General features: G+C 36.5%; 1 protein-coding gene and 1 pseudogene across 2 annotated transcripts in view; one reads left to right on the top strand and one right to left on the bottom strand.

Annotated features, from left to right (window-relative positions):
* Positions 1-26,598, bottom strand: part of NCOA2 (nuclear receptor coactivator 2) — a 287,290-nt gene that overhangs the window by 214,684 nt on the left and 46,008 nt on the right. The gene's annotated exons all lie outside the window — the stretch shown is intronic.
* LOC128781497 (ubiquitin-ribosomal protein eS31 fusion protein-like) lies at positions 24,422-24,929 on the top strand (annotated as a pseudogene).

The raw sequence follows: 26,598 nt of genomic DNA, 5'->3' as shown, positions 1-26,598 counted from the left end.
TTAATGGTGTCAATATCAAGATTTTGGAAATCAATGTAATAATAATAGACAAAACAGAACCAAAAAAAAACCCTTAAACAGTCCCTTGGGGCTTATAGAAAAATCAGTGTTCTTAATAATTAGCTTTTGTAAGTCAATTTTTAAGATATACTTTTCAGAAAATTCAAAATATTTGTATATATTATCTCCTTTAAATTTTTTGGCTTTAAAATTTTTTAACGTTATAACATTTATTATCTTTAATGCAATATAGTTGACATACAATATTTAATTAGTTTCAGATGTCCAACATAGTTATTCAATGTTTATGTGGCTTACAATATGGTCACCACACTGAGTCTAGTAACCATCTATCACCATGCAAAGTAATTATACCACATTGTTGACTATTTTCCCTATGCTATACATTACATTCCCATGGCTTATTTATTTTTATGACTGAAAGTTTGTGCCTCTTAGTCCCATTCACCTTTTTCATCCCATGCCCCCCACTCCTCTCCCCTTCCCTAACTTAAAAATACTGCTTTGTGTTCTTCCTAATGTTTATACCAATTCAAATAAAATTACTTTCATGTTCAGACACTTTTATGATTAATACTGCATTATCATTACTTTAAAAGAAACTCAAATAAATTAGCTCCTCTGATTTACATCTACAAATGTATTTTTCATTTGATCATCCTAATACTAAGCTAATGTGAATGCCACAGATTCTCATGTGCTGAATTACTGCCAAGCTTCTAACATTCTGGAATACATTAGATACTGCAGGTGTGCCAGAACACACATTCTAGTACTAATACAATATTATTTCATTCTGTTTGGTTTTTTAATACAGATTTCTCTGTAGTGCACAACTTACATAAACACACATACATACCACATAGTTAAAAATCTCTTCTGAAATATTTTTTAGCTAAGCAGAAAAATTTACTTAAGGTAGATTCCTTACATAACATATTTGCTATTTAACACATACAAAATATAAGTAATGTCACTGAAATAAAGTACATGAAGATAATATTTCAGAAATAACAGCCTATAAGCCAATAACCATTAACTTACATTCATTTCACTACAGGCACTAAGCAGAAAAAATAAATATTTAATATCCTCCCATGGTCAATAAATTTGAATTACTTCAGCAGTCACTGCAAACACATCTAAATGTATTAAAGGAAATGCCTATACTTATAACCCATAAGTTAGTAAACAATTTTCAAGGGACAAAATCACCAGTAGAATTGAAGTTCATTTAATGCCTCAGATCAACTATTCCTTAAAAATTTTTTTTTTTTGTAAAAGAAATCAGTACAGAATTTCTACTTATGCCCTTTCTGGTCCTTAAGTTTCATTCCACCATATAAGACATCCTTCCTAGAATGTCAAAAGTGGCTAAAACAATGGATGAATCTTTCCATACTATTACCATGTCAAAGGTGATACAAAAATTGAAGTGATTTGTGATGATTTACACTGGCATGGTTAAAATGAGTGACCAATGTAAACTTCTGAGGACAAAATACCCATATCTTCACTTTCATTATGAATGAGCCATATTTGAACCTTTCATTCTAATTCAGAATTAAGGAAAAGTGACAGAGAAGATATTCAACATGAGTTCCACGAGACCAAATAATCTTCCTCGAAAAACATGCTTTAAAAATTCATTTTAGGTTGACTGTTTGTGACCTGTAACACTCTCTCATATGAACAGTGTTATAAATGGTTATTAGGTTGCCTCAGACCAGCAACGAAAGCCTTTTAAATCCATATATTCTATTTGTATAGTACTAGAGCGGCAATTTCAACCTTTTCATTTCATGGCACACATCAACTAATTCTGCAGCACATGAAAAAAGATATTTTTGGTCAATCTGACAAAAAATTAGGTATAATTTTGATTGGTTTACAAAAATAATAGTAATTACCTATCCTTTTTGCACCAAAGTGACTTTTTAAAAAAAGACTTTTTGTATTTATTTTTAGAGAGAGGGAAAGGGAGAGAGAAACATCGATGGGAAAGAGAAGCATCAATCGGTTGCCTCTTGCACTTACCCTGACCAGGGACCAAACTGCAGGCATGTGCTCTGACCAGAAACTGAACTGGCGACTTTCCACTTTGTGGGAAATGCTCAACCCAGTGAGCCACACTGGTGAGGGCCCAGAGTGACTTTTTAAAAAATCAGGTGCCTATACTTGATATATAAGGATTTCTGGTACCAAGAATTAACCAATCAGACACAACCTTATTATGCAACATGACCAATAACATGACTCTATTATATGACTTACATACTTACGGTTCAAGACAGGGCATTCATACCACACAGCTATTATTGTGTTGGCTGTTGTCCTTTTTAAGTTGACAATCTAAGGGAAAAGAGGTCAGTGCCCCTGACTATACAGTCAGGTATTGCATGTTTAAAAAATTCTTGTGGCACTCTGGTTGAAAATCGCTGTACCAGAGTACAATATTTACAATTCTGTAAAAGCTAACCAGCATGAGTGAAACCATTTCACTGAGAAAACTCAGAATCCCCATGACGGGTATCAGGAAGTCGCCTCCCCTCCACCTTGCCACAGAGGGACAGAGAACATGTCCCCACCCCCTTTCCTGGACAGTAAGAAGAGACTATCGAGTCTCCCACTGAGGGGGCAGGGGTTCCCAGGGGGCCAGTGGGGAGGCAGTTGGGGATGTGGAAAACGTTCTAGGAAAGATGATCGGGGAGGAAAAGTGGGGAAGGTGCAAGGGGGGATGAAGACCAAGACAGGACTAAAAGTTTGAGGGCAGGGTCTGAGCTTGAGAGAAGACAGCCCTGAGTAAGGAACAGTGAGTGCCAGCAGAGCTAACCAGTGGGCCATTCTCGACCAAGGGCTAGCCTGCGGCTTTTCAATTCCTCTCACCTGCTACCTCTGCCCAGAACTTCACTCCTCTGGCTGGCTACAAAGCAGAACATCACCACTCTTATGTTTCCATTAACAGCAAACCCTCTAGGAGTTTTACTGCTAATAACAACAGCGGAGAGTTAATGGGCCCTCTTATGCATTGATTAATGGTGACTCTTTTATGGAGAAAATGTAACTCCATTCCAGGAGCTGGGACAAGCTGTGGAGTGGAGGATAAAGGATGGCTTCTTTCTGGCCCAGGGCGGGGCGGGGATAAAGTGGGACTGAGGCGAGGAAAGGCTCCCACAGACAGACACAGAACAGAGGAGAGAACTCCCAAACTGTAGTAAGTCTTAGAAAACAAATCAAAATTATATAAATCAAGGCCTTTCACTAACAAAAGTTTAACCATTCAAAAGACAAGACATAGTTCTAAATAGCATTATAAGCACTTTAACTGTCTCAAAAAGACAGTTAATTTATTTAATGTAAAATGTGTCTCAAGTGGAGGAGTTAATGTTAACATAGGCTTTTTAACTGCTGATGACAAAGCTGTATTTTTATAGTAAATTATAGTGGCCATGATAATATGAAAGTAGTTTACTCTCCAAGTTCCCCAATCACACCTGGAAAGATTTAAGCCCATCATGCCATGTATGTTAATAGCTGGAAGCAGGGGCTGTAGGTTAACCACATCTGAAAAGTTAAATTATCATTTCATACAACTCCAAAGGATCACAAATAACGCAATATGGCTACTACCCCAGGGGTAAAAAGGCAATGTGTGACATATGGAAATGCTGGGATAAATATTCACTCTGAAGACCTTCACAGGCAGATTTTTCAAAGAATTTGTAAACATGCCATGCATAGTTTATAAATTTTTCCTCTGCTCAGAAGTTGTCTTCAAATTTAGAAATTAAATTTTCAGCCAGATAAAATTTCAAAGCACTTTTTAAAGAATCACACTTAGTGTAATTTTCTCCCCGGAGGACAAATGGCATATGCACCAACTACTGCTCCAACGTGCATGTTCTATCTTCTCTTTTTCTGGGGGGAAGGGGGGGGTACTACAAAAGTCATTAAGCACAAAAACAATTAACAGCAGCAGTGTGATAGCAACTAAACCCTGAACACATATAATATCAGGACCCATTCCATGTACCTTGGAAAAATGCTACTAAAATGAATTCCTCAAAATTTAGATTTGTGTCAGCTATGAACTCTGAAATGCAGCACAAACATTAACTCTGTCTCACAAAGAATCTCAATGCCAACTTTCTTTGCCCAGTGTTTTCTCCAAGTCATATATATAGTAATAATACTAGTAATAAAACTAGTATTATTACTACATATAGTAATACTATATATAGTATAATGTCCATATAACTATATATAGTATGGGTATAGTATAAACCCATATTGAATTCACATTACTATATATAGTAATAATACTATTATTATTCAGGACTTGAAAGAGATCTACTCCAACACCCTCAAAAATTTTTAACTGAGGCAATAATAGTCCAGAGGACTTGCCTAAGGTCAAACAGTGCCAAAGGGTAGAGCAAAAGGTTACTTCTACACCTGCCATTCCGACTTGGTGAATGGCTTTAAAATAACTGTACAGCCACTGGTAAGTAGCCAAGTGCTTGCTAAACATTCATTATTTCTCCTAACATCCCTATTTACAGAGATAACAGACTCAGATTAAGGTTTGTGTCTGCACTGAGCACAGTATATTTATACTGCTAAAGCTTAAAATTCTGATTATCGTTGAAATCACTATCCATCCGAACATGATCTGCCTTTTTCCTTTAAAAAACTAAACAGTATCATAAGAAATTTTTGATACAAAGTAAGAAACTTTGTTTATCATATATATCTATGTCGAAGAGGCCTACTGGACTAGAAGCTGTAAGTGGGCAGCTTTTGGATCTTCATCATTCACATTGGTTACCAGCCCAAAGCCCAGATCATGTTAAGAACTCAGCAAATACTGTGGAAGGCCAGGAAGTGGGAAGGCGTGAAAGCTATAGAACCAGGACTGGGTGAGCAACTCTGTCCATCTCTGTACTCAAACTGTTAGGTTAATATAATTCCTATGTACATCTGTCCACTGTATTCCCAAATCTTTTATTACAATGGAATTGTCGTGATTTTTCAACTATAAAAGCAGATGATTTTAATATTTGCCAATACCATCCCTATAAAATATACTGGCAGATTCACATTTCATGTGCCTAATTAAAATGGTTTTCTCTAATGTGGACAAAATTTAACCTCTTCTTTTTAATCATCGTCATTCTACAGATTAAGGGACAAAGACAGTGGAATTTACTTCTTACATGTATAAACCCATATTGAATTCACATGCATTACCTTTCATCTTAAAGTTTACAAGATTATCTTCAGTTGTTGAAATCTTTTATTTACAAGAAATTGGGGGAGGGAGAGAGAGAATCTAGCCCTGCTAAAGCAGGGGTCCATAGTCTCCACTACGATGCCTCTAGGCGACCTTCAAGCAGAAGCTTTATTGTGCCATGAAGGCAGCACCAGGCACTCCAGGATCGTGACTCGTAACACGTGCAGCCACATCTCCGGAAAGGCTACGTTTAGTGCTTCTACATGGTTGGTTCACCCTGAGGCAGGCAGTTCGACTTCTTATGAAGAGAGTGTAAGAAGTTTCACTAAAGGAAACTATAAACAACTGTAACCATTTCATTATTTTCTTCCTTTTTTCACTTATTATTTTAAATCGGTATTTCCTGACTGTGCTAACTGCTGATAGAAAAAGCCAAAAACAAAAACAAACAGTTCCTACCGACTAGGAGTTTATAATCTTATTTACTATGATCTGTTAGGCAAGTACACAGAAAGATTCCTTTCACAGGCAGAGATGAGGGAAAGGGCATTCCTTAAAGAGCAAACAGTTGAGCAAAAACTCAAGAAAGCAGAGTAGACAGAACACTCGAGCTGGAATGCGGTATGGGAAAGGTGGTAAGTGAGAGACAAACATGACAGGTACGCTTGGGCATTACTACGGAGGACTGAAAAAGCTAAGCAGTTTGTACCAATTTGCAAAGGCTGTGGGAAGAACCAAGTTACTGGGGCCTTTAAAGAGTAGTCTGATTACCAGGTTTGAGCAAGTTCAATCTTATTTCAGTGTGGATGACAAACTGGACTCAGTTAACAAGGCAGGGAGCTGTCACAACAGCCCGGGCACAAAGAGCAGAGGATCTGAGTACAGGTGGTGATGAAGGGAATGAGAAGGGCTGTCACATGTACAGTGAGCCATGTAAAGGTGGGCTGCACAGAGCATAGGAGACAAGCACATATAGAAGGTAACAGAGAAGAGTCAAAATGCCTGATGTTGTTGAGCCTGAGTGAGTGACAGTGCCAATTAACAGAAACCAGGAAATTGGAGGAAAAACTGGTTTGGGTGGAGGGAAATAAGGAGTTTCACTTCAGTTGTGCTGCATGGAAGGTGTAAACAAGCTAACTGGAGAGGAATGTCAAGTAAGCAGTTTAGAGCTCAGAAGAAAGGTCAGTTTAGGGTCATACATTTGGGACCAATCTAAATAAAGTTGATTGGCAAGACCTTGGATTCAATAAGATCATTAATTAGAAGAGCATAGAAGAGAGGAAAAATATTTGAAAATGCCTACCTGCAGGGAATGAGGGTAAGGGTAGAAAAACTTGCAATGGATGCACAGTATTGACCAGAGACAGAGAAGAACTAAACTCATGCTCAGCCCAACAGAAGTTAATCGGGAGTGCGTTATATGTGAGCATTACATTGGACGTAAAATGACGAATGAACAGTAAAGTCCATACTTTAAAAATATGATGTCAAGAAAATCAAGCAAAAAAAAAAAAACAGTTGCAAAAAGAACTAAGGACAGCATAACTATAGCTGCAGGTATGGCAGACTTTTAATAATAATAAAAGAATACTAGCGACAACCTTATGCCAGTATTTGCAAGCAATAAATAATATTCTACAAAAATATACATGATCAAAATAGCCTCAAGAAAAAAACTAAACGCCTGTAGTAATCATTAAAATGAATTTTTACCTGAGATCCCCTAACAGACAGAATCAGCAAAACTCCATGACCCATATCACCAGAGGCAAAGGAGAAAAAATAGAAAACAATGATTGCCGAACTAGGTACTGAAGGGAGACTTCTTTAACCTGATAGAGGGCGTCAAGAGGCCCACTACACACTCTGGGTGGTCTCTAGTCATGACAACCCTGCTTCCCGAGTTTTAACATGAAAAGTGACTGCATGTGCAGTCAGGTCAGCATTCCATTAACCCTGAATTCTGTCCAACACTCAGTAACAGCTTCATGCCACTTTTCAAATGGAAGAAATACACTCTCAGTGTCTCAAAATCTTCAAATATTATTGTCATGCATATATAATCTGTGAGTCTAATTTTTGTGATTTTTTCAATTTACATCCCATCTTGCAGTACTAATTTCCACAAATTTACTCTCTATAAAAGGGCTTTTTAATTTATCCTAGAGCTGACTCCTCTACAAAATTCCTACAAGTCCTCTTAACCCATCCTCAATTCTAGCATGATGGAATTTGAGGGATTTATCCAAGACATTATTTTAATCACCTCAACTACATCCTCCTCCTCAGTATTAGTAGCTCTAAGGAACAAGTATTTAGAGTATACTGCTCTATGTCCAGACACTTCATTATTTTTAACAGAGCAACATGTAGCATTTATCTGCTTGATGTGTGTAAACATAGTGTTGTACAATGGCAAAACAACATGCTGTTCCCAGACCTTCCCAAAGAACGCCTAGCATATTAATGATCTTCTTAGCACTGTATCTATAAAGAATCATCTACAACAGCTACTATGTTTAGTAGTATTATAACAGATCATTCAAATTGCCCTACACTTTAATATGTTCTCATACTTAATGATGGACTACTAAAGAGCTTCAAATTTCCCTATTTTGAAGACATTAGATTGTTAGATCCCAACAGTTAATGCAAACTAAAATTTTACTTAAAAAAAATTTTTTTAACAAATTAACTATAGCAATAAGCTTAAAGCCATACCATAATAAGTCTATTACCATTAGAAAAACATGTTTAGGAATACCAAGCAACTTGTGTTTGAAGAAACCTAAACCATGTCTTTTAGCATAATGAATTCAAGAAACCTCAGTAATAAAAAAAATGATGATACACACATTTCAAAAATGAAAAAAACTAAAGGTTTAGACTGGAGAATTAAGTGATTTGACCAAAGACATAAATGTCCTTAATGGTACAGCTTAGACTAGAACCTGGTTACTTGGATGTCTTTCCACTCTGCCACATACTGTCCTTACCTTACAAAAGTCACCAACAATAAGACTGACCACCCTTGATAACCTCCTTTATCTAAAACTCTAAGGTAATTAACTAGGGTCTGACCTACGCTACTGAAGTATACTTGACTACGTATCCTTGTACATTGTCCTCTAATTGATTCCTGTGTTTTCTCAATAAGAGCTTTAGGTATGCCTTATAAATAAACTGACCCTTATGAACTATTAAACATGGTAAATAAAATTTAGCAATAGAACTACTTGAAAAAGTTTCATTTTTAATCTCTTTAATTATACACAATTCCTGCCAAGACCTTAGCTCTGGATTCCATCATGTTGCTGTAATCAGCAAAAGAAGACCATTTCTCCTCTAAAAAAAGGAATCACTCTCTTTATTTGCACAATCTACCCTTTCCCAAGGGTATGACAAAGGTTTCAGTTGTGATTTCAAATCCATTACAGAGCATCACAAGTAATATGAAAATGTGTCCTTTTCATTTTGTCTTAGACTGTTAGGGCATTGTTTTTTTTTTTAAAAATGACTTAGTAATTTTTTTTTGTAAAGCTCACTATATAGCCATGTGATATTTTCAAATACCAAATCATACACCTGATTTAATTAATAACTATTTATTTTGACGTTTTGACGTGGCTATAAGTTACCTCAAAGAAAGAACCAAATTTATACTTAACTACAAATCAGTTGGAAGCCTGGGCCTTCTCATACAGATTCTCTCAAAGGTAGTTGTAGGAGGAAACTCAGAGATGACATGTGCATTCTTCTTCCTGCGCATTTACAGGCAGTGGCACATACATTCCTCAAAAGATATGCTTTATAAATATGTTGTCTAGCACAGAGTAACTGTATTTTATAATACAGGAATCTAGAATATCTTTTAAAATGTGACACAGTCCTATTCCAACAGTTCAGGGACTGAGGACATCTGGCCTCCTCCATCTTGATAAAATTTAACACTATGTTTCCAAACTCCAATTACAAAATTTCTTGACTGTGGTATCCACCAGAAAATATTGCAATCTCTTAGATAATAACAATTAGAGTTTAATATTTTAAAAAGATGAGCACCTACTTAATGTTAAGAGAGTTTATGGAAAACATGTTTGAGTAACAGCAATCTTGAAAAATAATATAACTTTACTTAAGCAAGAGTGGACAAAAGATCTTTATTCTTCATTTAGCACAGATTTTGAAAATAAAGTTGACAGTTTATTAACCTCACATATTTCGACAGTTCCAATATAACAAATTTATTTATGGGAAAAATTAGGCTGATTATAGCCTACTGTAATTAAAGGTGTTTTGGCACAGATGTCGGTCCTCAAATATTTGCTTTGTCAGCTGTCTCATCCACATTAACATCACAGTAATTAGCATACTGTCTATAATATTTTAAAAGCAAACTCAACAAAATTAAGCTATTACATATTGGGAAATGAATACTGATCAAGACTATCAAATGTACTTGCATCTCTATTACTATAAGATGTCACTCAAATGTGTGGTCCACGTGCATGCTCAGTATGAAGAACATGCATCAAAATTCAAAGCCAAAGCCAGACTGTGCTGACCTAAGCTAATAAAAACACACAAACACCCACCTAAAGGGGAACAGAACAGATTCTGAGCTTAAACAGTTTTCCAGCCTGCCTTTCTCACACTAACACAGGTATCTGTCCCTTCAGCTATTTGTTTTGACATTTGTGTCTCTACTTTGTAGAAGACAGTATTCTAATCACTATAGACAGAAGGAAGAATAAAATGAAAAAGGAGAAAACTACCATGAAACTTATATTCAATAAAAGATGCAAACAGGAGTTTCCTGTCAGATAGGAATTTCAAAATACGTGGTGCCTGAAGCCATGGGTTGAGAAAGAGTCCAAGAGCATGTCAAAAATTCCACAGAGAAGCTATGAGTAATTAGAAATATCTGTTATGGACATTATAAACAGTAAAAGACAGACTGTGAACTTAAATTTGCCAGCCCCATTCTGAAGAATTTTTATCAAAGTGTGCTGACCTCTTCTGCGACTCTGAGTGGGACTGAATGATTATATCCACTTCAGTAGAAACAGAGGAACACAATTATTTAAATGAAACTATTTTTACACAAGAGCTCAGCATTTACACACTTCTCTGACTAAAAACACAACTGCAACAATCATTTTCACCTGCCTTCTTAGAATTTAGAAAAATTGTGGAGATTATTTTACAGCCTTTGTCTCTCTTTTTAAAAGTTGATCTCTTTTTCTTTTTCAAAACATGTCCATGTAGCAAGCAAAACAAAAACAGTACAATAATCCATCTTATATCAGCACAGTGCCCTAATAGCTGTGCTCCTAAAAAAATAATAATAAAAATGCCACAGAAATTATGTTCCAATGATTGAAAATGTGCAAATGGGAAGAATAAAAACCAGAGATTTTCATATACCACCTATTTCAATAGTAAAGATGTGTTAAATAATTATAAGTAAATAGCTTTGTTCCTAAAAGCAAGTGATTCACAATTTTCTGCTGATTAATTAACCTTTTACAACAAGCCACAGTCACTAAAAGCAAAATGGTTTCCCTGTTAGTTGACAATGAGACAAAATGATATAAAAGTCAACAGCATATCCTAAGAATGAAAGATACAGAGACTAAAAGTAAAGGGATAAAAAAAATATTTCATGCAAATAAAAATGGGGAAAAAAAGCTGGGGTAGCAATACTTACACTCGACAAAAAAGACTTTAAAGCAAAGGCTATAGGTTTTCTGGAAAGGCCCTGGGCTCATGTTGTGTGTCCCCAGAGATGGGTGATGTAGAAGCTGTTTCCACTGTATTCCCAGATCTGGGGGATGTGATTTCACCCAAGCAGGTACCTCCAAGATGGCAGCCCAAGTAAACACAGCTCACTTCCTCACACAACCACATCAAAATTACAACTAAACTATAGGACAACCATCACTAAGAACCGGCAGAAATTGAGTTGAATGGAGGTCCTGCAACCACAGAATTCAAGAAACCACACCTGTCCAGACTGGTAGTAGAGGCACGGACACAGATGGGTTGGTCTCACACCCACGTGTGGCAGATAAAATGCAGGAAGTATATCTCAGGAGAAATACTGGTCCAGCCACACACCAATCCCCCCAGCCTACAGTTCCAGTGCTGGGAAGATAAGTCCCCATGGCTTCTGGCTATAAAAACCAGTGGAGATTGAGTCAGTGGAAGAAACTGCTAGATTCCCAGGCAGTTCCTCTTACAGGGTCCACACAAGGACTTATTCAGACTAACTTCCACTGAGCCCCAGCACCGGGGTAGTAGCTTAAAAGGCACCAGTGGCATACAGTGAAGAACTGAAATGTCTGGCATCAGGGCAACAGTTGGGGGACAACTTTCTCCAAGACAGAACCACTAGCAGAAGCCACTGCTCCTCTTCAGAGCCCTCCAACCACAGAGTCACAGAGCACAACAGGCACCTTATCTGAAACTCCATCAATCTAGCTCATGCAGTTTTCCTCTCTCCTGGTGATTCCCTGAGACTGCCCCACCCAACTTACAGCTGCCCAAGTGGTTAACTTCTCTTGGCACAGGTTTCTGATCTTCCAAAATCCTCTCACAGTGAGCCCCAGTACCTTACTAAGTAACCCCAGGCTGGGCACTAGCAGTAGCTGGCCTTGGTTCACAACCTACTACGGCTAAGGCACCTCCTAGCCCAGCACAAGAAGCAGCCAGCTGCAAATCACTTTATAGATTATGCCAAGTGGCCCCAGAGAGAACAAAAGCAGGCATCAGAGGGCAGCTGAAGTAAGCCCTGCTCTGTGGAGTAGGCCCCTGCACAGCTGATCCTCCACAGAGGACAGAGGTTGGTGGTCAGTGCTAACAGCCAGTCCTTGTAGCTGAATGGCCTGGGTAAATCCCTCCCGTTGAGCTGCCAACAGCAATCAAGGCTCAAATACAAGAGGAAAGTACACTCAGTCTCTCTCGGTTACCAGGCTTGGATGATAAAGGAGAATGTGCCAATGATGTGCCAATGGACCCCAGAGGACACCTACTACATTAATCCATGTTACCAAAACAGGGAGGGAGTCACAGCAGCTCAACCTAATACATAGAAACAAACACAAGCTGCCAAAATGAGGAGACAAAAAAACATGGCCCAAATGAAAGAATAGATCAAAACTCCAGAAAAAGAACTAAACAAAATGGAGATAAGCAATCTTTCAGATGCACAGTTCAAAACACTGGTTACAAGGACGCTCAATGAACTCAGTGGGTACTCAGTAGCATAAAATCATCCAACTAAAAATGGAGACACTAATTGAAATAAAGAACAATTTCCAGGGAATCAACAGTTGAGTGGATGAAGCGGAGAACATAAGGAAGCAAAAGACAACCAATCAGAACAGCAAGAAGAAAAAAGAATCCAAAAAAAAAAAAAAGTAAAATGAGGATAGTGTAAGCAGCCTCTACGAAAACTTCAAATGTCCCAACTTTAGCATCATAGGGATGCCAGAAGGAGAAGAGAAAGAGCAGGAAATTGGAAATTTATTTGAAATAATAAAGAAAAAAAACTTCCCTAATTTGGTGAAGGAAATAGACATACAAGTCCAGGAGGCACAGAGACTCCCAAACAAGATGGACACAAAGATGCCCACACCAAGACACATTATGATCAAAATGCCAAGGTTAAAGATAAAGAGAGAATCTTAAAAGCAGAAAAAGAAAAGCAGGTTACCTGTAAGGAGTTTCCATAAGACGGTCAGCTGACTTCTCAAAAGAAACTCTGCAGGATAGAAGGGATTGGCAACGAACAGTCATAGTAATGAAAAGCAAGGACCTACAACCAAGATTACTCTATCCTCCAGCAAAGCTATCATTTAGAATCGAAGGGCAGATAAACAGCTTCCCAGACAAGAAAAAACTAAAGGAGTTCATCATCACCAAACCATTATTATATGAAATGTTAAAGGGACTTATTTCACCAAAAGAAGAAGATCAAAACTATGAACAATAAAATGGCAATTATTATACATATATCTACCAACAACTGAATCTAAAAAACAAATGAAGCACACAAACAGAATACAATCAGAATCATAGATATGGATAGTGGGTTGATTGCAGCCAGATGGGAGGGTGGATTGGGGGACAGTGAAAAGGTGAAGGGATAAAAAGCACAAATTGGTAGTTACAGAATAGTCGTGGGGATGAAAAGTACAATATAGGAAATGGAGAAGTGAAAAACTTATATGCATGACCCATGGACATGAACAAAGGTGTGGGGATTACCTAAGGGAGTGGGGGGTGCTAGGTGGAGGGAGGCAAATGCAGAAAAATTGGGACAACTGTAATAGCGTAATCAATAAAATATGACCTAAAAAAAACAAAGGCTATAGTAAGAGACAAGGGCAACACTACATAATGATAGATGGAGCAATCCAACAAGGGCAAATAACCCTTGTAAATATTTATGCACCAAACACAGGAGAACCTAAATATGTGAAGTAAATGTTGATGGACATAAAAAGATGGACAGTAATACAGTCGCATTAGGGCATAGGTGGCAAACACAAGGCCTAGGGGCCGAATCCGGCCCTCTACCTTGTTTCTACCCAGCGGCAGCGCCAAGCTCTTGCTTAACTATTAAGGACTAGTTACATTTATACAGTCTACAATTACATTCGGCCCTTTGAAGGCAACCGAGACGCTGATGTGGCCCTGGGTGAAAATGAGTTTGACACCCCTGCATTAGGGGATTTAATGCCCCATTAAATTAATATTAGTGGATCGATCTTCCAGACAGAAAAGCAACAAGAAAACAGAAGCCTTCAATGACACACTAGATCAGATGAATTTAATTGATATATTTAGGGCATTTCATCCCAAAGCAGCATAATATACATTCTTTTCAAGTGCACAGGAACATTTTAGAGGACAGACTACATATTAGAAAAACAAGTCGCAATAAATTTAAGAAGATTTAAATAATATCAAGCATATTCTCTGACCATATTAGTATGAAATTAAAAATCAATCACAAGAAAAAAAACTGAAAAACACACAAAGTAATGGAGGCTACATAACATGTTACTAAACAATGAACGCGTTAACAATGAGATCAAAGCAGAAATCAAAAGATACCTTGAAACAAATGAAAATAAGAACACAGCAACCCAAAATCTATGGGACACAACATAAGCAGTCCTAAGAGGGAAATTCATAGCATTATAGGCTTACCTCAGGAAACAAGAAAACATTCAAATAAATCACTTAACTTTATACTTAAAGGAACTAAGAACGGAACAGCAAGCAAAGCCCAAGTGAGTAGAAGGAAGGAAATAATGAAAATCAGAGCAGGAATAAACAAAATAAGAGTCTGAAAAAAAAAATACAAAAGATCAATGAAACCAAGAGCTGGTTCTTTGAAAAGATAGACAAGATGACAAACGTTTAACCAGACTCATCAAGAAAAAAAGAGAGGACCCAAATAAATAAAATCAGAAATTAAAAAAAGAAGTAACAACTGACACCAAAGAAATAAAAAGCATTGTAAGGAAATATTATAAACAATTATATCCCAACAAATTGGACAATCTGGAAGAAAAAGATAAATTCCTAGATACATGCAATCTTCCAAAACTGAATCAGGAGAAATCAGAGAATCTGAGTAGACAGATTACAACTTGTGAAACTGAAGCAGTAATCAAAAAACTCCAAACAAAAAAATGTCCTGGACTGGAGAGTTTCACAGGTGAATTTTACCAGTATTCAAAGAAATAACACCTTCTCAAACTATTCCTAAAAATTCGAGAGAAGACTCCTAAGCTCATTTTATGAGGCCAGCATTATCCTAATTCCAAAAGCAGAAAAAGACACTACAAAGAAAGAAAAGTATTGGCCAATATCCCTGATCAACAAAGATGCAAAAATCTTCAACCAAGTATTAGCAAACCAGATCTAGCAATACATTAACAAGATCGTACACTATGATCAAGTGGTATTTTATTCTGGGGATGCAAGGTTGACACAATATCCGTAAGTGAATAAATGTGATATACCACATAAACAACATGAATGATAAAAATCACACAATCATCTCAATAGATGCAAAAGAAAAAAAAGCATTTGATAAAATCTAGCACCTATTTATGATAAAAACTTTCACCAAAGTAGAAAGAGAAGGAACATGCCTCAATGTAATAAAAAGCTATACACCACAAACCTACAACCAACATCATATTTAACAAGGAAAAATGTGAGTGCTTCCCTTAACACTGGGAACAAGACAGGGATTTCTACCCTTACCACTCTTATTGAACATAGTACTGGAGGGCCTAGCCACAGCAGTCAGACAAGAAGAAGAAATAAAAGAAAAGAAAGGAGCAAGTAAAACAGACATTATTTGCACATGACATAATAGTGTATATAGGGAAGCTTAAAGACTCCACCAAAAAACTACTAGAACTAGTAAATGAATTCAGTAAAATAGCAGAATATGAAATTAAAATCCAGAAATCAGTTGTGTTCTTACATACCAATAATGAACTATCAGAAAGGTTAACTAAAAAATAAAATCCCCAGGAATAAATGTAACCAAGGATATAAAAGACTTATACTTGAAAAATTATAAGACACTGAGGAAAGAAATTGGAGAAGATACCAATAAGGAGAAGCATATACTGTGTCCATGGGTAGGAACAATAATCACTAAAATGTCCATTCTACCCAAACCAATCTAGAGATTCAATGCAATTCCTATCAAGATACCAATGGAGTATTTCACAGAACTAGAACAAATATTGGAAACCAATAAAGACCCAGAACAGACACAGAGATCTTGAGAAAGAACAAAGTTTAGAGTAATCACACTGCCTGATATCAAACTATACCACGAGGCCACAGTAATCAAAACAGCATGGTACTAGCATAAAAAGACATATACATCAATGAAACAGAATAGAGAGGCCAAAAATAAAACCATGACATAATGGTCAATTAATATTTGACAAAGAGGGCAATAACATACAATGGTGTAGATAGACAATTCAATAAATGGTGTTGGAAAAATGACAGGTATGTACAAAATAAAAATGAAACTAGACCACCTTCTTACACCATACACAGGAATAAATTCAAATGAATTAAAGAGTTAAATGTTAGAAGCAACCATAAAAATCCTAGAAGAAAACATAGGCAGTCAAATCTCACACACTGCTCGTAGCAATATTCTGTCTGATATATCTCCTTGAGCAAGGAAAACAAAAGAAAAAATAAACAATTTGACTACATCAAACTAAAAAGTTTTTGCACATCAAATGAAAACATCTACAAAATGGAAAGACAACCCACTGAATGAAGGAACATATCTGCATATGCATCTGATAAGGGGCTAATATCCAAAATTTATAAAGAACTGATAAAACTCAACACCAAAAAAAACAAACCACCCAATTAAAAATGGGCCTAAGGACCTGAATAAACTTCTCCAAAGACATACAAATGGCCAATAGACATATGAAAAGATGCTCAACCCTTCCTGGCTGGTGTGGCTCAGTGGACTGAGTGCTAGCCTGAGAACCAAAGGGTCGCTGGTTTGATTTCCAATCAGGGCACATGCCTGGGTTGCAGACCAGGTCCCCAGTAGGGGGAGCACAAGAGACGACAGATTGATGTTTCTCTCTCTTTCTCCCTCCTTTTCCCTCTCTCTAAAAATAAATAAAATTTAAAAAAAAAGAAATGCTCAACCTCACTAATCATCAAAGAAATGCAAATTAAAACCACAATGAGATAACAACTCACAACAATACCTGTCAGTGGTTGTCACCAATAAATCAACAAACAGGTGTTGGCAAGAATGTAGAAAAAAGAGAACCCTCATGCAGTACTGGTGAGAATGCAGATTGGTGCAGCCACGGTGGAAAGCAGTATGGAGTTACCTCAAAAAATTAAAAATGGAACGGCCTTATAACCCCATGATTCCACTTCTGGGAATATATCGAAAGAAGCCGCAAACACTAATTCTAAAGAATATATGCACCCCTATGTTCACTGCAGCATTACTTACAATAGTATACAATAGCCAAGATTTGGAAGCAGCCCAGTGCCGATCAGTAGATGAACAGATAAAAAAAGCTGTGGTACATTTACACAATGGAATACTACCTGGCCATAAAAAAAGGATATCTTACCTTTTGGGAGAGCATGGATGGACCTAAAGAGTACTATGCTAGGTGAAATAAGCCAGTCAGAGAAAGACAAATACCACATGATTTCACTTATACATGGAATCTCATGAGCAAAATAAAATAATCGAAATAGAAACAGACTCACAGATACAGAGTACATACTGACAACTGTCAGAGGGTAGGGGGGTTGGGCGGCTGGGTGATAATGGTGAAGGGATTAAGCAAAAAACAAAACAACTCTCATACACAGACAACAGTATGGTGATTACCAGAGGGAAAGGAGGGTAAAGAGGAGGTAACAGAGGGTTAAGGAGGCATAAGGTGATAGAAGGAGACTTCGCTTTGGGTATTGAACACAACGATGCAAGATACAGGTGTTATACTATAGAATTGTAATATGTGAATATATGCACCTATGCAACCTATATAATTTTTTCAACCAAAGCCACCCCGATAAATTCAATTTAAAAACAGAGATAGAGAATTAATTAATTAATTAATTAATTAATTAATTAAGTCAAAGTGTCCTAGGGAATTCTTGGCCTCTTTGACACACATCTGACCTTGTCTGGCAAAGTGAGCTCTAGGAACAATGATGTGGTTTACTTACCTTTGTAAGTAACAGTTTGGGCTACTTATTGTCAATAAAGCAATGTTGAAAGTGGTTAGATAGCAAAAATGATGTCATCATACAAAAACAGGTTCATAATTATTCTCATTTAGTCAAATAACCACAAGCTTCTTGCTGAAATATATATTTCAGCAGAACTAAAGTTTTTACATCTTTTATTCACTTGCAAAATTGGGATTTTGACTTTTTTGAAGAAACTGGCCATAAATATTTTGCAGGAAAAAAAAATGAGAGAAATAATTCTTTGTAAAACTTGTTTTTATCATCTGTCCCTAAGAAGGAAATCAAATTCCCATGCAATAAAATATCAATAAATCACAAGCAAAATTCTTGTTTCCAGTGCCATATATATCAGGAATGATAGCTTTCATCACATGATCAAAAATCAAAAAGGATTAAAAAATAATTGTCATAAAGAAAGAGTAGGGAAGAGTACAGTAGATAGAGAACATGTTAAGGGGTCAGGCTTTTTGTTTCTTTTTGCCATTTACTACCATGATTTAGGGGGACTAAAAATATATCTGAGTTTCGTTAGTAAGAATGTGACTAAAAACTTTTATCAAATACAGGAGCTATAAAGATTTGATGAGATCAGGTAAATGCCTGACATACAGTAGGCACTCAGTACATGTATCCTTTCTGCATTCTAATTATGCCCTTTGCATTAAGATTCAAAACCATTCACAATCTGGGCCTGACTCAAATTCACAAGTTTTATCTACCATCACTCCATATATTTTTCCTTATATCCCAGCAGCCCTGGCCTAATGTATAGTTTCTGGCAAGTTCTTTAACTTTCTTACCTATAAAATAGGTAGCTGCACCATGGAATCATCATAAGGATTAAATAAGATTGTGCATTTAAAGTACTTAGAATCATGTCCTGTGTAGAATAAGCACTCAATAAATGTTAACTAGATATAATTAAAGAAAACTGACAGCATAGGAGAAATAACTTCATCTTACATTTCTATAATGACTTGCCAGCTTTTGAGGAACTTCATTTGACCATCAAATATTTGATGGCATGACTACAAAGGCTTGTTGTTTTCATAAAACAGGAAACATCATTCAATCTGGATTAGAGTCATTTTTTTCTTTGTTCTCTTCCTACACTTCACTATTTCATGTTTTCTTTTAGAGTTAGTTATATATGCTTTCTTCCCCTAATATAGTTCTTCTTTGTTTCCCCTACTACCCATACATGAGGCACTTTAATAAATGCTTGCTCAGTGAGTTCCCTGGGCTTAAAATATACTTCTCCCAATTTATGTGGATATTAAATTATATCCTTCAAATTTTATTTTAAATGTCTCTTCTGCCAGGATCCAAGATCAAGACACAAAAAAACAGTTGTGTTTCTTTATACCAGCAATGGACAATCCAAAAAGGAAAAATTTAAATAATCCCATTACAACAGTATTCAAAATAAAATACCTAAGAGGAAATTTAACCAACAAGGTGAAAGGTTTGTACACTGAAAACTACAAAACACTACTTATTGAATTAGAAGAAAACCTTAACAAATGGAAAGACATCCCATGTTCACGGATTGAAAACTTCGTATTGTTAAAACTAGATAGAGGTGACGGTTGTACAACATTGTTAACATAAGTAATACCTTTTCTTTTAATCAACATTGTGGTTATTCTGTACTTATTTCAAACACACATTCTCTGCCCTAGAACTTTATTTTATGTGTGGATCACTTCATCTTACCTAATACTGTAGTCCCCCTCTCTCCTAATTCCACCCTTGCTATGCCTCTTTCTCTTCCTGGACTAAAACTTATTTTATTGGAATACATTTTGCTGGAATCCTTTAGGAAAGAGAAATGGACACAAAAACTTTTATGACACATGTTAAAACTATTCCTACTCTGAATTAACTGTAATGAGTGCAGTTAATTTAGTTTTTATTTACAGTATATCAGCATCCTACACTAAATAAACCAATCTACCGGATATGATCAAGCAAATACTAGTGCTTTTTAACATCTGCAAAATCAAATCAGTGTCAATGGGTAAATCAAACAGCCTAAAGTAAAACACTAGTAAACAGCTATGGAAATATTTTGAGTTGTCTCTTTCAGTCATATGTTTAGTTTTTAGACAAGTTATCTGAGAATTTAGCACATATTTTTCTAGGACATTTTCATGAAAATTCCCTATTTATACCTTCATATCACCTTTCAAATTATTGAAGTCCCAAGACAAAACAACATGTAAATTAAATGCTGTCCTACAAGTCTTAACTACGAATTTAATTAGCAGTACAAACAGAACCCTTATATTTAAAGGGTAGTTAATTACAGAACATGAGGCTTTAAAAGAGGTCACTGGAAGATTTTATGCTCATGGTTATTTCATCCCCCCCCCCACCACCACCCGGCAAAGCGTTTCTTGGCAATACACCTATTTAAAAGTCAGGGTTAACACAAAATCATTCATTTCCACGTGATCAGAGGACTGAAATATCTCCGCTATTAAAAATGTTATTTTAAAAATACTGATTCTGATATGGCATTTAACCAAACATATCACTTAAATAGCAAAACTACCTTTTTAAATTAGGGCCAATTTTTTAAAAAAATTAAGACATAATTAAAACGCTGTGCCCAAAGCCACCCTTGCTAGTAACTGCATTGTTAAATAAAATGACCCTGATCCTAATCTCTTATCAGTGTTTAACAATAGCTTCTTCATAACAAAACTATGTCTCTAGAGAATGCATTTATAATGAAAACTGTAGCTATCTGAAAATGACTGAGTAGAAAATTAAATTATGTTTATAAAATTCTAATTCATTTCAAATGTTTATATAAATTCTAGCTCTTCAATGAGGAAAAATGAGACCTTTTTATCTTAACTATCTCCTATCATTAATTCAAAAACAAATACAATATGCTATTTTCTTCAGCTTTCCCTGAAAACCTATTTTAGCAGACTTTAAAAACCAGCCTATTCCATTAATACAGAAATCTGGAATCATCCAATTATATGTAAATACATTTCTTCTAATACAAATACATAAATGTCCACCATTTGCAAATGGAATGTCAATACTTATAAAGTTCAATAGTTTATCTAAATGTAGAAAATATTTTTAGTCTGCTCAGAGCAATTTTTAACAGTGAAGTAGGAGTTAACAGTAATCAGAAACCAAGCCTTCCTTAGGAAGGATCAAGAGGAAATGGTTTCGGAAAATCCCAAATATTTTAAACACAGGAACATATCCAGTTTTGACAAGCTATATGGCCATGGCATAAATGCTTCCATCATCAGTAGCTGTTAAAACAAGCACTCCTTTACAAGTTTGACAGAGAACAGAATTCATTTCCCCTATACAGCTGCACTGTTTCAAAGTCCCTTAAACATAAGTGTGACAAGACTGATTTTTTGGAGCCCAGATATTTACCGTATTGTCCTAAAGGACCTAATTTAAAAATAAATAAATGTGTGTGGAGTTGGAGCAGGGGCAAGGAGGGGGAGGCGGTGAGAAGGAAGGGCAAAGTCAAAGAGGAAAACAAGAAAACAGGATAATGAAACCCATGCCTGTACACTAATGCACATGGCATATTCAGATGCTCTTCTTTAAAAACGTTTTTACTTTTGGTGTAGCATGAAATCAAAATCAATGCTCAGAACAATCCATCAAAGAAAAATTGATAAATGAAAAGACAAACCACACCATGGAAGTATTTACAAATAAATATATCTTATAAGACTCCTGACCAGAATATGCAATATAATATAAAGAACGCTCAAAACTGAACACTAAGAAAACAAACCAAATTTTTAAAACAGGCAAAAAATTTTAACAGACTCTTCACCAAAGAATATATACAAATGGTAAATGAGTGCTCGAATGCAGGCTCAACATCATTAGTCACCAGGAAAAAGCAAACTCAAACCACAACTAGATACACCACAAGCCACCCACTAGAAGGGTGGAAGAAGAAAAAACCTGATAATATCAAGTGCTGACAAGGATACAGAGACAACTAGAATTCTCACACAGTGCTGCTGGACATGCAAAATGGCATAGTCATTTCGGAAAATTATTTGGTTTCTTATAGGTTAACAAGCTAAGTTTAAAAGTAAACAAATTTAAACTTACCTCCCAACTAGCAAGCCCACCCCTGGATATTTATCTATGAGACATAAAAATTTATGTTCATATAATCTGTAGCCACGAGTTTATGGCAACTTTATTCAAAATTGCCAGAACATGGAAACAACCCAAGCATTCTTTAACTGGTGAATGGTTAAATAAACTTTGGTACAACCATACTATGAGATACTACCAGCAATAAAAAGGAATAAAACACTGATACACACAACAGCCGATTCACAAGGCCATGTGATTCCATTTACATGACAGTCTAGAAAAGGCAAAACCATAGAAACAGATCAGTGCTTATGAGGGGCTAAGAGTAATGGCTAGGATTGACAAAAATGAAACAGTAAAATGTGTGGGGCAGGTAATAGAACTGTTCTATATACAGTGGTTATATAACTATTATTGGCCTGTATACGTTTGATTGTGTACCTTTGTCAAAACACAGAACTATACATTTTTAAAATAGATTGTAGTGCATGTTAATTAAAGTCAAGAAAAGGCTGGCCATCATGAGGAGTCTACTGGAAAAAAAACACTCTTTACCTGATTATAAAACTATTTTTTCCCATCACTTCGATATAGGCAGTACTGTTGGGCACAACAATGAAAAAACATAAATAAAAAAGACTCAGAGAATGACACAACAATGGTAAAGGGGAAGGTGCTGCTACATGGGACTCACTCCAGACAGAAAGACAAGGACTAAAAAGTAGATGTGACTAAAGGCTACTACCAGAAAAAAATAAAGATAGTGAGACCATTATCTTAGTTGCCAATTCCAGAGCACTAGATAAAAAGGTTATCAGTTATCACTTAAAACTTCTGAGTTTTACATTTAGGATAATCTGAGAGCAAACTTACAAAACTCCTTCCTCAAACAGTACATGGAAAGGGGAGGAAGAAGCAGTATATGCAAAAACCATAAAATACTTGGGAAAAATGTTTTTAGTCAACTTTAATTTGAAGATAACAACATTTCTAACTTTTTAAGAAAAATTATAATTTTTTGGAGAGAAAATATGGCAGATTGGAAACAGCAAAAAACTTAAGATTCCAGGGGCCTTGGAGAACTAAATCAAATGATACATACTTAAGTCCATACATGGTGAAGTGTAACAACGCTAATGCTAACAATAGCTGTTTTTATATACTCTGTGAGCTAGAAACAATGAACATGACAATTTCCAAGCCAGTATGCTAATCCCACAGATGATTATTGTCACATGACCATAAATGGAAGAGCTAAGACTTGAAACCCAATTTGTCTAATACAGTAGCCTAAAGCTCTTCTGACCCCTATATTATTCTATCACCCAACAATATTTAAACAATCTTATACCAATGAACTTAAGGAACAAAGCAATATTCAATAAACTGCCAGAAGGTTCTATGAAGTAAATGGAGTTGTTGTTTGCAGTCATACATCAGCATATGGGATGATCATTCTGTTTGTGTACTCCATGTGGTGGTAATTGTGTGTTGCACTCTTAGGCGGGTTTCAGTTACTAGGGCTAAATGATGTGGTTATTTAGCAATATCTATGCTGGCCTAACACTTTCTAGTTTTCTTCCATTTTAACATACATTATCTCATTTGAAGCAAATAGTCACCCAGTAGGGATATATGATACTTATTGGTACAGACAAGTACATTCACTTCAACCCAATAACTGCTTACAGAGCACCTACTTATACCATAGGTGAGTTTATAAAACAGGCCCAACACGGTCAAGAACAAGTCCAAAGAATGAAGTTCTCTTCTATTGAAAATAAGAAATCTCTCCATATAGCCTATTTTATTTTTTCCTGTCTCCAACCATTCAGGGGTGTCCAACCTTTTGGTGTCTCTGGGTCACACTGGAAGAAGAACTGTCTTGGGTAACATATTAGATACACAAACACTAACAAAAACTGATGAGGAAAAAAAAAAAAAAAGGTTTTAAGTAAACTTACGATTTTGTGTTGGTCCCCATTCACAGCCATCCTGGGCCGCATTCAGGCCACAGACCATGGGTTAGACACCCTCTAATTATTCAGGATCAGGCTATATAGCATATTATTCTTTTTTAGCCCATATGGTATTCTTTCACAGAAAAACATTCTCATCTTACGAAGTTCTAGAATGTTAACAATAAAAGCTCATGTTTTCCCATAGTACTCTTTTTCAAACACAGACATAAATGTTTTTAAAATGCCTTTCAAGAGTTCCACATTACGATCCACCATCTATGGTGGAATCTCTGCCAAGATGCAGATATTCATGAAAAACCTTACGGGAAGACCATCAGTCCCAAGCTGAACCCTCAGATCTGAAAGAAAATGGAAAGGCCAAGACCCAGGATAAGGAAGGAATTCCTCCTGACCAGCAAAGGCCGACCTTTGCTGGAAGACGGACACACTTTGTCTCCCTACAACATTCAAAAGGAGCCCACTCTTCATCTTGTGTTAAGACTTTAGTGGTAGTGCTAAGAAAAGGAAGAAGTCTCACACCACTCCCAAGAAGAATAAGCATAAGCGAAAGAATGTTAAGCTGGCTGTCCTGAAATACTACAAAGTGGATGAGAAGGGCAGAAATCACTTACTTGCCTGCATTGGGAGTGCCTTCAGATGAATGTGGTGCTGGAGTTTTATGGCCAGACAGTTTGACAGACAGTATTGTAGCAAATATTGTCTGACCTATTGCTTCAACAAACTCGAGGACAAGTAATTGTATATGGGTTAATAAAAGACATGAACTAACATTAAAAAAAGAAGAAGAAAAAAAAAGAGCTCCACACTAGAGACAACAATGTTCTTTCACCCTTCAGAAACCACTACTAGTGGCAGAGAACCTAAAATGGATTTTTTGAAACACAACAGTGTGGTGATGGCCAGAGGGGGGCCAGGGACTGGGTGGAGGTGGGCAAAGAGGAGGAAAATGAGGTCATCTAAAATAGTGTCAACAATAAAGATTTTTTTTAAGTTTTTTTCTTTCAAAATGGAAAGGAAGAAAAGCAAAGTGGAAAAAATGAGTAAATATAACAATGAAAGAGGATAAATAAAAAGACGTGGAAAGATATTACCCAGTAAAATGATTAGGAAGAAGGGCTCTAACAATCACCATTCATTTTAATGAAAGATGAAAGGGGAGGGGCAGGGAGAAGAGGTAAATGAGCAAACACTGAATGAATTACCCCAGTCTGCCCCTAATAAGGGAAAAGAGCTTGAACAACAGCTAAGAAAGCCAGAAGCCACGTACCTCTCTCTTTACCAGCATCTACATTCTCCTCACTGCTAGCCTCAAAATCCACAAGAAGGATTTCAGGTCCCAGCTGTACCAAGACAGATGCCAAACATCCCATGAGAGCCCACAAACCACTACAGTGCTTGTCTCCTCATCAGGATTTAGGGGGAACATGGTATCTAAAGTGAGGTCTGAGCCCTGGCTGGTGTGGCTCAGTTGGTTGGAGTGTCACTCCGTAACCTAAGGGTTGCGGGTTTGATTCCCAGTCAGGGCACATACCTAGGTTGCAGATTTGATCCCCAGTCAGGGAGCATTCAGGAGGCAACCAATCCACATTTCTCTCTCTCTAAAAGCAATGAAAAAATGTCTTCGGGTGAGGATTTAAAAAAAATTTTTTTTTAAATTGAGGTCTCAGGATTTGAAGGACCTAGGTTGCTCTAAAACAGTAAAAGAGCCCCTGGCTGGTGTGGCTCAGTGGTCTGAGTGCCAGCCTACGAACCCAAAGGTCGCCAGTTCAATTCCCAGTCAGAGCACATGCCTGGGTTGTGGGCCAGGCACCCATTTGAGGGCGTGCGAAAGGCAACTGATGGTTGTATCTCTCACACATGAATGTTTCTCTCCCTCTTTCTCCTTTCCTCCCCTTCTCTCTAAAAAATAAATAAATAAAATATTTAAAATGGTAAGAGAGTCAGGGGAGGAGGGCATTCAGAATATGGGGTTCACGGGGTCTGCACAATTTCTAACAAATTATATCTCAAAAAAATAGTAATATAAAGGATGTTAAATGTTTCCATGTGAACTGGCTCAAATATGGCCTTACTCACAACTTAGTAAGAAAGAGCTCAAGACTAAAATATTTAGTCCAATACTCAAGGGCTTTGATGAGGGGAAAAACTGTGTGTATGCATTTAAAAATGATAGTTGTCAACTTAAAATTTCAAATGAGCTTTTTCTTTTTCTATTATGAGGTTCTAATTCTTCATTATGTTGGCTTTTTTCCTATACACTCAATTCAGAATTATATTTCCATTGCCTGCAAGAGTACATGTCTGTAAATAACATTCAAAAAACAAGAAAAACACTCTACAAAGCAAGCAGCCATTTTTTTTTTCCTTTAATTACGTGGAAGCTTGGAGTACTTATTAAATGCTTGCTGTTCTTTTTTAGCAAAGATGGGATCTCAGGAGAACTCTGGTGGCTAC

Source organism: Desmodus rotundus, chromosome 8, assembly GCF_022682495.2.
Source record: "Desmodus rotundus isolate HL8 chromosome 8, HLdesRot8A.1, whole genome shotgun sequence".
Taxonomy (NCBI): Eukaryota; Metazoa; Chordata; class Mammalia; order Chiroptera; family Phyllostomidae; genus Desmodus; species Desmodus rotundus.
This window is presented reverse-complemented; position numbering and strand designations above follow the sequence as displayed.